Source organism: Notamacropus eugenii, chromosome 2 (assembly GCF_028372415.1).
Source record: "Notamacropus eugenii isolate mMacEug1 chromosome 2, mMacEug1.pri_v2, whole genome shotgun sequence".
NCBI classification, from domain to species: Eukaryota; Metazoa; Chordata; class Mammalia; order Diprotodontia; family Macropodidae; genus Notamacropus; species Notamacropus eugenii.
Window position 1 is genome coordinate 499,227,049 of NC_092873.1, and position 12,498 is coordinate 499,239,546.

General features: G+C 42.8%; 1 protein-coding gene across 4 annotated transcripts in view; it reads right to left on the minus strand.

Annotated features, from left to right (window-relative positions):
- Window positions 1–12,238, minus strand: part of KYAT3 (kynurenine aminotransferase 3) — a 64,275-nt gene extending 52,037 nt beyond the window's left edge. For 3 of the 4 annotated variants that reach the window (XM_072648985.1, XM_072648984.1, XM_072648982.1), the window contains exon 1: window positions 11,521–11,623. The gene's annotated coding sequence lies outside the window, so the exon portion shown is untranslated. Of the gene's footprint in view, window positions 1–11,520; window positions 11,624–12,157 lie in introns of those variants that run through there. The other variant, XM_072648983.1, reaches the window with a different exon arrangement.
- Window positions 12,239–12,498: the final 260 nt, after the last annotated feature.

Sequence of the window (12,498 nt, forward strand, 5' to 3'; positions counted from 1 at the left end):
GATTCAATAAGATTTAACTATTGACATTGCTATATGCAAAGATACTTGTAACTCATAAGAATTTTCTCATTATTTGGGCAGGTAAAAGATACATACATAGACAGGGAGCATGAGTGTGAGTTGAATATGATGTTTTGATATTTAAAAAAATAAAAGGAAGGGATAATGAGGAGGAATGCATGGGGAAAAGGGAGAGGTAGAATAGAATAAATTATCTCACATAAAAGAGGCATGAAAGAACTTTTACAGTGGAGGGGAATGTGGGAGAGGTAGATGGAAACAATTGAACCTTACTCTCATCAGAATTGGCTCAGAGGGAATAACATATAACCCTATATGAAAGTAGGAGGGGAAAGGAATAAAAGTGGGGTGGGGGTTGTGGACTGATAGGAAGGTGGATTAGGGGAGATGGTAGTCAGAAGCACAACATCTTTGAAGATGGACAGGGTGAAAGGAGAGAGATAAAGTAGAATAAATGTGAAAAATAGGATGGAGAGAAATATAGTTAAGTCATCAGAACTGTGAAAATAGTTTTACAGCAACTTTCTCTGATAAAGGCTTCATTTTTCAAATATATAGAGAACTGAGTGAAATTAATACAAATAAGCCATTCCCCAATTGAGAGAGGGTCAGTGGATATGAACAGGCAGTTTTCAGATGCGTCATCAAAGCTAACTACAGCCATATGAAAAAAATGCTCTAAATCACTATTATTTAGGAAATGCAAATTAAAACAACTCTGAGGTACTACCACTCAGCTATCAGATTGACAGATATTACAGAAAAAGAAAATGACAAAATGTTGGAGGGGATGGAGGAAAATTGGGACACTAATTCACTGTTGGTGGAATTATGAATTGATTCAACCATTCTATAGAGCAATTTGGACTATCCCCAAAGGGCTACAAAATCACATGTATCCTTTGATCCAGCAATACCACTACAAGGTCTGTATCCCAAAGAGATGTAGGAACCTCATTCCTTAATGGGAGGGACACTTTTTGTCTAAGCAACACCAGGACTAGGACTAAGACCTCATTCTGAATTCCATGTTCCTTGAACCTTAGGAAAATCCTTCCCCAGTGAAATTAACAGAAGCAGCCATTTGGCCAGGCTGCAAGAATGTATAAATGATGACCAGTGTTTGCATAACTAAGTGTAGAAGCCTGGTCCTGTCTTGATGTTAGATCCCTATAAGGCTCACAGCAGACCTAAGGATAACTCTCCTCATAGAGTTCTGGGCAGTCAATGGCTCTATCTCAGACCATTAGGGCATGTTGATTACATGCATGTCAGATATTGGTGTTTTGTTTGTTTGATGTAAAGTACATGCTGTCAGCATTGTCTGTATTCTGTATCTTGGTTAAGTCTGGCTGAACTATTCCTGGGGTCTGATGAGCCAAAAGAATGAGAACTCTTCTGCCAAAAGTTTCAAAGCTTTCCAAAGATAGTCTCAACTCTGTGTTTCCAAAATTGAAGTCCTTTACTTGCGGAAAAGAGAAAATGTCTATCAAGTTTGAAATTTCAATTCTAACTGGGGAAAATCAAAGTTTTGCAAAGGATTTTAAATATTAAAAAAAAGTAGGCTAGCTTGTGAAGGAGAGATTAATGGAGTAAAGAGACTACTTCTTGAAGATGGTGTGAGACAGGATTTGGAAGCAGAGGTATAGAATCAAGAAAAGAACAAGACTGCAGTGGGGAGAATTGCACATTGAATCACTATATAAAGAGAAGCACAATTTGGCGATTTTTACAGTTCAGTCTGATGTTAATTGGAGCCAGTAAAAAGAAAGATGAAAGAAATTAGAGTAAGTTTATTCTGGCACATTGTAGGCTTGAAACTCAATTAAAAGGCAATGAGAAGTATGAAGGAATTCTTAAGGGTAAGAAGCAATAAAAATGCAAATCAGTTTTGATTCTCAACTGCAGGAATAAAGAACGGCCATTTTTTTTTTTTTACCCAACTAGGACAATATAAAGTCCTCGTTTTTGCTGGTCAGTACTTCCTAGTAATTCTCAGAGAAGAAAATTCTTGGTATTGAATTAACAATGAGGAAGAGAATATACTATGTGGAGGGGGCGGAGCCAAGATGACAGAGTGGAAAGACATACGTACTTTAGCTCCTCCCCGACAGCCCATAAAATACCTGTAAAGAAAAACTCAACAAATTCTAGAGCAGCAGAAGCCACAGAAATACGAAGTGGAGGAGATTTCCAGCCCAGGGTGACCTGGAAGGCCAACAGGAAAGGTCTGTTGCACCCAACATGGAGTGGATGCAACTCTGGGAGGAGCAGGACTAGAGGAGTCTTCAGGGACGAAGACCCTGGAAGCAGCAGTGGTTGGCAGATCCCTCAAACCACAGGTGTCAAAGGTCAGTGAGAGGGCTTTTTCAACCTCAGTGAGAAGGGAACAGAGTCCACCCCTGGCCCTGGCCCAAGGTGGCAGCAGAGGCTGGCCAGTGGAGGCTTCTAGAAGCTGAGGCAGGCAGGCAGCAGCATGTGTCCATTGTTCTATTGTTGGAGCACTGAGCATAAAGCCTCTGGGTGAATTGAGCAGCTGATCTGAATCTCAGCCCTGAGCATGGTCCTGGGTTGAGCAGGAACACTAGGACCCTCCTCTGGACAAAGGATTTGGAAGTCAAGTAACTGGCTGGGAAAATGCCCCCCCAAAAATAAGACCATAGAAGGTTACTTTCTTGGTGAACAGGTATTTCCTTCCATCCTTTCAAATGAGGAAGAACAAAGCATACTGTCAAAGGAAGTCAAGGCTTCTGCATCAAGTACCTCCAAAATGAATATGCAATGAGCCCAGGACATGGAAGAGCTTGAAAAGCGGGTCAGCAGCTTGCTAAAGGAGACCCCCAAAAATGGTGAGGAAAACAGTACCTTTAAAAATAGGCTAACTCAATTGGAAAAAGAGGTCCAAAAAGCCAATGAGGAGAAGGAGGCTTTAGAAAGCAGAATTAGCCTAATGGAAAAGGAGGTTCAAAAGCTCACTGAAGAAAATAGTTCTTTAAAATGAGAGTGGAGTTCATGGAAGCTAATGACTATATGATAAACCAAGAGGTTGCAAAACAAAACCAAAGGAATGAAAAAATAGAAGATAATGTGAAATATCTCATTGGAAAAACAACTGACCAAGAAAATAGATCCAGGAGAGACAATTTAAAAATTATGAGACTACATGAAAGCCATGATCAAAAAAAGAGCCTAGACATCATCTTTCATGAAATTATCAAGGAAAACTGCCCTTATATACTAGAACTAGAGGGCAAAATAAATATTAAAAGAATCCACCAATCACCTCCTGAAAGATACGCGAATAGAGAAACTCCTAGGAATATTGGGGCCAAATTTCAGAGTTCCCAGGTCAAGGAGAAAATATTGCAAGTAGCTAGAAAGAAACAATTTGAGCATTGTGGAAATACAATTAGGATAACACAGGATTTGGCAGCTTCTACATTAAGGGATTAAAAGGGCTTGGAATAGGATATTCCAGAAGTCAAAGGAACTGGGATTAAAACCAAAAATCACCTACCCAGCAAAACTAAGTATAATACTTCAGGGGAAAAAATGGTCATTCGGTGATATAGAGGACTTTCAAGCATTCTTGATGAAAAGACCAGAACTAAAGAGAAAATTTGACTTTCAAACACAAGAATCAAGAGAAGTATGAAAAGGCAAATAGGAAAGAGAAATCATAAAGGACTTTCTAAAGCTGAACTGCTTACATTCCTACATGGAAAGATAATATGTGTAACTCTTGAGACTTTTCTCAGTATTTGGGTAGGTGAAGGGATTATACACACACACACACACACACACACACACACACACACACACACACAGAGTATAGGTTGAGTTGAATCAGAAGGAATGCTATCTATAAAAAATAAAATTAAGGAGTGAGAGAGGAATATATTGGGAGGAGAAAGGGAGAAATGGAATGGGGCAAATTGTCACTCATAAAAGAGATAAGAAAAATCTTTTTCAGTGGAGGAGAAAAGGGAAGAGGTGAGAGGGGAAAAGTGAAGCTTTCTCTCATCACATATGGCTTAAGGAGGGAATAACATGCTCACTCAATTTGGTATGAAAATCTAGCTTACCCTACAGATAAGTAGGCAAGAAAGGGACAAGTGGGGCTAGGGGGATGATAGAAGGGAGGGCAAATAGGAGAAGGGAGTAATTAGAAGTAAACACTTTGGGGAAGGGATGTCAAATGAGAGAATAGAATAAATGAGGGACAGGGTAGGATGGAGGGAAATATAGTGTTACACAACATGGTTATTATGGAAGTCTTATGCAAAATGACACATATATAGCCTGTACTGAATTGCTTGCCTTCTCAGTGGGGATGGGTAGGGAGGAAGGAAGGGAGAGAAGTTGGAATCCAAAGTATTAGAAACAAATGTTGAGAATTGTTACTGCATATAACAGAAATAAGAAATATAGGTTACTGAGTATAGAAATCTATCTTGCCCTTCAAGAAAAGAGAGAAGATGGGGATAAGGGTGGGGTGTGATAGAAGGGAGGGCACATTGAGGGAAGGGATAATCAGAATGCAAGGTATTATGGGGTAGGGGGAGGGGAGAGATGGGGAGAAAAATTGGAACTCAAAATTTTGTGGAAATGAATGTCAAAATCTAAAAATAAATAAAACTATAAAAAGAAGAATATAGTATGTTCCAGGAACTATTAAGCAGTTTGCAAATATTTTATCTGATCCTCACAACAACTTTGGGAGGTGGTGCTATTATTATCCCCACTTTACAGTAGATAGATTGAGGCTGAGAAAGGATAAGAGACTTGCCCAGGTTTATTCAACTAGGAAATGTCTGAGGCCAGATTTGAACTTAGGTCTTCCTGACTCTAGGTCCAGCACTCTGTCCACTGTATAATCAAGTTGGAGAAGTGGGTTGGGGCCAGATTGCGAAAGCCTTTAAAAGCTAAACAGAGTAGTTCATATTTTATCCAATAGGCAGTAGAAACATAATGAAGTTTATTGAGCAGAGGACTGACCATTACTGACCAGTCCTATGTGGTATCTCTTCTTAACAGCTAAGGTTGCTTTTTACTAAGAGCAAGAAAAGGAACTCCCTCATCAGGAGAGCTAAGGCTAGTGGCTCTGGAAAAGCTCAGTTAAGAGAGCTCAAGAAGTCCCCAAGTGCTTTGTTCCTTCTTTCTCTAAGTCACCTATTTCTATCCCCTAACATCCTGACACAGGTTAGGATTCCCCTCTATGTCTTCAGATTCTCTTATTCCCCTTCGTTTTCTCTTTTAAAAGAATGTAATGATTATTAATTATTTATAACATAATCTAATTAGTTGACAATTACAAAGCATAATACAGGCAGTTAGGTGGCCAGTAGATAAAACATTTGCCCTGTCCTCAGGAGGACATGAATTGATTCCTGCCTCAGACACATATTAGCTGAATGACCTTGGGCGAGAAAGGTAACCTTTCTGTCAGCCCCAATTTCCTCATAAATAAAATATGGATAACCATAGCACCCATCTTTCAGGGTTGTTGTTAAGATAAAATGAGATAATATTTGTAAGCACTTTGCAAACCTCAGCATGTTATATTAGTATTGTTGTTAGTTGTGGCCAACAAATCAGGGGATGGGGGAATTTTTGCTATGTACTATTACTATTTTACTATTAATCTAGATACCATCAGAGAAGTAATGACATGACTTGCACTTGACTTTGTTTTGAGAGAGGGAGGGCATGCAAAGTCATCAGCCTCACTTAACCCTTCCCCTCCCCTCCTCTCCCCTCCCCTTCTCTCCCTTCCCCTCCCCTCCTTTCCCTTCTGCTCCCCTCCTTTCCCTTCTGCTCCCCTCCCCTCCCCTCCCCTTCCCCTTGAGACTAATCCACTCTGAAGCTCAGACACCATGGGGCCCCTGCCTCCTGCCTAAAAGCTCTCTTCTGGACCCTACTGGCTTCAGAGTGATTATCAATAGTAACTGTTGCTGTTTCCCTTTGTGTCTTTCTTTTCCTTGCCTCATTAAAGGGGCCATGCCCTGACTACTTCTTAAAGATGCCTCTTCAATGAATGGGTGTTAGCTCACCCTAAGTGAGTACCTGCATAGACCTTTCCCTAAAGGGGACAAGGTCTTCCACTGCATCCTGGGTCATCTCCAGTCATCCTGAGGAATATCAGGTCACTGGATTCAGATGGCTCTGGAAGAGAAGTGAGACTTGTGACCTTGCACAGCTTTCCCTTACTCAAAACAAAGTCAAGTGCAAGTCATGTCATCATTTTTCTGATGGCATGGTCTTTTTCGGCAACGAAGGATGATCACAATTAATCTAGATGGAGTATTTTTTTTCTTATTCATACATACATATACATACATACACATATACACGCACACACATGTGAGTATATGTATACAGACATGCATATACACATATACATACACACATATATATACACACACACACACATATATATGTGTGTATCCATATATGTATATGTTGGTTGTTTTCCTTCGTTCTCAAAGAGGACCAAAATGATATTACCAGGATAAAGTGAATTTTCAGTGTGTCCAACTGTGGTTGATCAGACCAATAACAGCTTGGAATACTCTATCACAGATTGGTGATGTCTTTTGATTCGTGCATAAATTGGATTCAAGTGAGGCAGAGTTACACGAAGTCATCAGCCTCACTCTCTCCTCTAGAGTCATCATAGTCCAGTGGTAGGACAGAGTCAGGATGACTGGCGATGACTCAGAATGCAGTGGATGACCTTGGTGTCTTTGGTGTATAACCAAACTGAAAGCACTCCACATTGCTTGATTCATCTGCCTTCATGGTTGTTGGAACAAATGGTTCTCATCTGCTCATTCCACCAGGGGAAATCTTCACATGCTTGGGGTAGACACCCCCCTAACTCACCAATGGGTTTGAGACCCCTTGGTTATCCTCAATCTGATCTGGCCCATCTGCTGAAACGGTTTACCAGGATGTGGCCACTGCAGGTGCTGCAGCTTCTTGGAGTCACAGGTGAGAGTTGGGTGGAACAGGTGTACACCAACGGTGGAAAGAGCCCCAAAAAGGGCTCGGCACCATCACACCAAAGGTACTGGTCCTCCCTGAACACACCCAGCACTATACACACACACACACACACACACACACACACACACACACATATACATATACATATATATATATGTATATGTATATACATATATATATATGGGCTGAGTATTCTGTTAACTAACAATCTAAAAATTATTTTGACAAATAAAAAACTTAAAATACTATCTAAAAATAATAGCAGATAGCATTTATATATACCTTTAAAGTTTCCAAAGGGCTTAACAGACACTATCTTTGATCCTTCAACAACCCTGAGAGGTAGGTGCTATTGTTATCCCCATTTCACAGATAAGGAACTAAGGCAGACAGAGGTTAAGTGACTTGCTCAGGGTCACACAGCTGATAGTTATCTGCAGCTGGATTTGGGATTTGAACTCAGGTCTTCCTGACTCCAGGTCTAAGTACTCAGTCCAATGTGCCACCTAGCTTTTTGTGATTGTTCAGTAGTTTTTCAGTCATGTCTGACTCTTTGTGACTCCATTTGGGGTTTTCTTGGCAGAGATACTGGAGTGGATTGCCATTTCCTTCTCCAATTCATATAGCAGATGAGGAAACTGAGGCAAACAGGATGAAGTGACTTGCCCAGGGTCACACAGCTAGTAAATGTCTGAAGCCAAATTTGAATTAGGGGACAAGTCTTGCTGACTCCAGGCCCAGGATTCTTTGAACTATGGTGCCACCTACTGGCCGGGCTTAAACCAACAGAGACTGCCACACTGATAATAATAGCTGGTTACACTTTCATCCAAGGTAGGCTTACCATAATAAAGTAACAAAAATGAGGTCCTTCAAAACTGTCAAATATGACTTATCAAGACTTTAGCAAAAAAAGTGAGGACAGGGTTTAAACTATCAGCTAATAGGAGGTCTTTAAATGTTACCTGCGGGTTAAACTTTCAAAAGAATTGATGTCCCACATTAGGGCACATAATAAAAATGAGCTACTTTAACTCTGTAGAGATTTAACTGATGTAATACAGGTGCCACAATGAAGAGACCAAGTGCACCACAAGAACCTCCAGTAAGGAATGGTGAAAGGCCCTGTCACGCAGGGCCATGGGCAGCCAGCCAGCAGCGGCCTATGGTACAAGTTTTTCTGCAAACCACTGAGCAGGAAGATGAGGGAGGATTATCAACAGCATAACTTCATAAAACAACAAAAAAGCAAATTAAGAAGCAAGCAGAAGAAGGGCAAAGAAATGAGAAGTCTCTGCGTGGAAATAACTTGGCCAGCCTTGCTGGGCTTCAGATTTTTCACCTATAAAGGGAAGAGGTTGAACTAGTGCTGTCTGTGGTCCCTTCCATGTCTCCCTCTATAATCCTATAACTATGAACAAATGTAAAAACCCAGTGTTTTGGTAGAAGCAGCCTTCCATGCTCTTATCTAGCAATGTTTCCCCCATACATATGTTAAGATTGGACAGGACAGTCTGCTAAGTGAAAACACAGAGGTAACAAACACTAAGGATATGGAGGAGGAGGCATAGCACAGGGGAACAGACTTGTCAACTGTGTTCCCAGATCATGGCGAATAGAACTGAAATAATTCCAAAGAGTTTCTTACAAATGACAAGGTTCTTTACATGTTCCCACTTGCAAATAACAGTGTGTGTGTGTGTGTGTGTGTGTGTGTGTGTGTGTGTGTGTGTGTGTGTGTGTGTGTGTGTTGGGGGTCGGGGAGAGAGGTCAGAGAGGAGAGAAGGGAGCAAGCATTTATCAAGCTCCTACTGTGTACCATCGAGGCAACTAGGTGGTGCAGTGGATAGAGCACCAGTGCAGGAGGACCTGAGTTCAAATCTCATCTCAGACCCTTGACACTCACTAGCTGTGTGACCTTGGGCATGTCATTTAACCCCAATTGCTTCATCCTGGGTCATCTCCAGTCATCCTGATGAATATGTGGTCACTGGATTCAGATGGTTCTGGAGGAGAAGTGAGGCTGGTGACCTGCACAGCCCTCCCTCCCTCAAAACAAAATCAAGTGCAAGTCATGTCATTATTTCTCTGATGGCATGGTCTTTCACAAGGAAAGACGAACACACTATATACTGTTCTGTAAATCCTTTACAAATATCATCTCATTTTAACCTCACAGCATCCCTGGGAGGAAGGTGTTATCATCATTCTCATTTTACAGTTGAGGAAACAGGCAAACAAGTTAAGTGACTTTCTCAGGGTCACATAGCTTTTCTGAGGTTGGATTTGAACTCAGGTCTTCCTGATTCTAGGCCCAGAGTTCTATCCACTGTGTAATCTAGATGCATAATGCATAAACATTTGAATTCTACATATACATATATATATATGTATATATATATATATATACATATGTAAAATCAAGTGGATAAAGGTCTATTTGTTCAGACCAAGATATGCAGTTGGAAAGACAGTCGCATAGAGCCAAGGTTACATGTATATTGGACAAATACTTTGTATGGACAATAACAGGAGCCCAGAAGTGAATAAAAAATAGAAGATTCACTGGATTGCCTTCAGGAAACCACTGGGTGCTTTAAGATCCAAAGTGATTCAAAACTGATGAATGAAAAAATTGTATGGAGGAAGAAGTGACAAGGATTGGCAACTAATGAGATGTGGGGGATGGGAGAAAGTGAAGAGTTGAGCCTGGGAATTTGGGGGATGGAAGATAGTGAATATGAACTTGGGAAACCAGAAGAATGGTGCTGACCTCAAAATAAACAGGGAAGAGGGGGTTATGTCTTGGGGGAATGATAATGGGCTGTTGTGACCATTAAATTTATCTATGATGGAAAACAACCAAAAGGAAATCAGTTGGTCATATGGGGACTAGAATGCAGCAAAGAAATTAGGAGTATATAGAGCTAGGAGTCATCTGTATAAAAAGGATAATTCTACCCATGGAAGCTGATGAGGACAATCATTGAGAGGCCATAGAGAGAGAAGACCAATAGGGGCTTCAGATACACCCAGCCTGAGAGGATGGAGCACTTAGGAACCTGCTAAGGAGACTGAGAAGGAAGCACCTATTAGGTACAATACATAATGCTAGACAGTGGGGATTATCAAAGTTAATGAATATACTAAAATACTTAGGAAAAACAAACTGTAGCAAGATGGGCAAGTATGTAGACATTAGGTTATAGACTTAGAACTGAGCTGGACCTTAGAGGTCAGCCAGTAAAACTACATTAAAATGGGCAAACTGGGCCCCAGAGAGGTTAAATAATTTTCCTATGGTCACACAGTGACAGAGTGGGGGTCTGCCTAACTCCAAATTGGCAGTTTTCCTGCAGTCTCTTCAGAGCTCAGCACAGCAAGATTACCATTCATTCGGCTAAATTTTGTGGTTCAGTTGTGTGACTCTTTATGACCCCATTTGGGGTCTTCTTGGCAGAGATCCTGGAGTGGTTTGCTATTTGCTTCTCCAGTTCATTTTACAGATGAGGAACTGAGGCAAACAGGGTGAAGTGACTTGCCCAGGGTCACATTGCTAGAAAGTGTCTAAAGTCAGATTTGAACTCACTAAAATGAGTCTGTCTGTCTCCAGGCCTGGTGCTCTATCCACTGTACCACCAGCTGGCCTGGATTTGGTTAAATACTATGCCCCAAGGAAGGTAATATTTTACATCAGAATCACTTGCTGTGTTCCTCTCACTCTTCAAAAGTAGCTTCATCTATATACTGTGTATTGACTCAACTGTGTACTCTTTATTTTTCTTAGGAGAATCTACGCTTGACTTCCTCAGGGCAAAGATCATTCTTCTTTTTCCTAAGCTCAGGACAATACCTGGCACTTAATAAGTTGAATAACTTAATCTCAATCAAAAAGCATTTATTAGGATCCTCCTACTGTCCCCTCTGTAGAATAGGAAGTTGAATTCATCAGCAGAGGGACCTTTCAGCATGAGGAAATTCCCTCCAGTACAATGCAAGTTGGATCTCTACAATTTATAGTTTTAGAGAGTGGTCCAATGGAGCCAAACTCACACAGAAATAGATCTTGCAAGAGGCATATTGACTTAGAAAACTGCAAATTAATATTTTAATCTGGTTCAGGTAAATTTGACCCCTCAGGCTTAGAGCACTAAAAGCTTAAGTGCCTTTTGGTACCCAGTTGCACTTATCCAACCCCTCCCTCCCCATTCTTCCCTAGCCCTTAGTCATTGAATGGGCTTTGCCTCAAGCAAACTGAGACCTGGGAAAGCCCTTAATTTAGAAAGGCCAAGGTCACCCACTGCACCCCGACCCATAGCCAATCATCTTGACTTTTGTCTTGGCACAGGACCTCAGTGACTCTGGAGCAGAGAGAGAGGTTGACAACTTTTCGCAGCTCAGTCTCACTTAAATCCAATTCACTGCAAGTCAAGACATCCCCCAGGGATGCTCTTTACAGAGGAAGGAGGAAGGATACCAACGCCTACTTACTGGGAGGCTGGTTAGAGGCAGACCGCTGCCCTGAAGCAGTCAGTAAGCAGGTAAGCAGCGTACGTGGTGGAGCTGGCCAGGACTCGTACCATCACAGACAGATCCAAGTCGGTGTAGCCTTGCAGGGCACTCCGTGCTGCCGGGGCATCCCGGTTACTACTCCTCGACAGAGAGCGCTCCCCCAAGCCCTGGGGGTCCCTGCCAGAGGACCTGGTCACTTCTGCCTCTCTGCACTCCAGCTACACTGACCTGGGGCAAAACCAGCACAGCCTTGACTGACACCGATTGGATCGCGTCTTGGGCAGCCCGGGATGGGGTCAGGGGACTTGGATCTAGGGCTGGGCGAGCCCTCGGAGGCCATCTAGAGTCACACCTATCCCCCCCAACCCCTCCTATTTTACTGGCGTAAACTGAGGCTCAGGGAGGTCAAGTCCCCTGGGCCTCACTTTCCTCCCCCCAAAAAGGAGAGGGGTCCCCTATTGCGGAGGTCTCCGAGACGAGGGCAGGGGTCTTCCAGGTCCCAGGTTGGCACCTGCGGCTCAGTCAGAGGTGGAAGGACGAGCGCCTTCCGCTGGGCCGGGAGAAGGGAGGGGGCTCTTCTCGCCACCCTAGGCCGAGGCCTTCTTTGATCTCTCACCCGGGATCGCTCTTCATTCCCCAGGCGGGGGACACACAGCCACCGCCACCAACGATTCCAACGTCTTCGTCGGACCGGGAAAGTCTGAGGAGGGGCGGAGCCCCGTGTGGAGATAATAAAGGAGGCGTGGTTCGAGGGGCGGGGCCTCATGTGGTGAGGCGAAAGGGGGCGGTCCCGGGGGGGCGGGCCTCGTATTGGGAGGATAAGAGGTGGCCTGAGGGAGGGGAAGTCTCAAGTGCGGAAAATGAAGGGAGGCGTGTCCGAGGGGGCGGGGCCTCTTGCGGTGAGAAGTCCCCGCAAGGAGGGGGCGCAGTCTGAGGAGGGAGCTGCTGGTCCGGGGA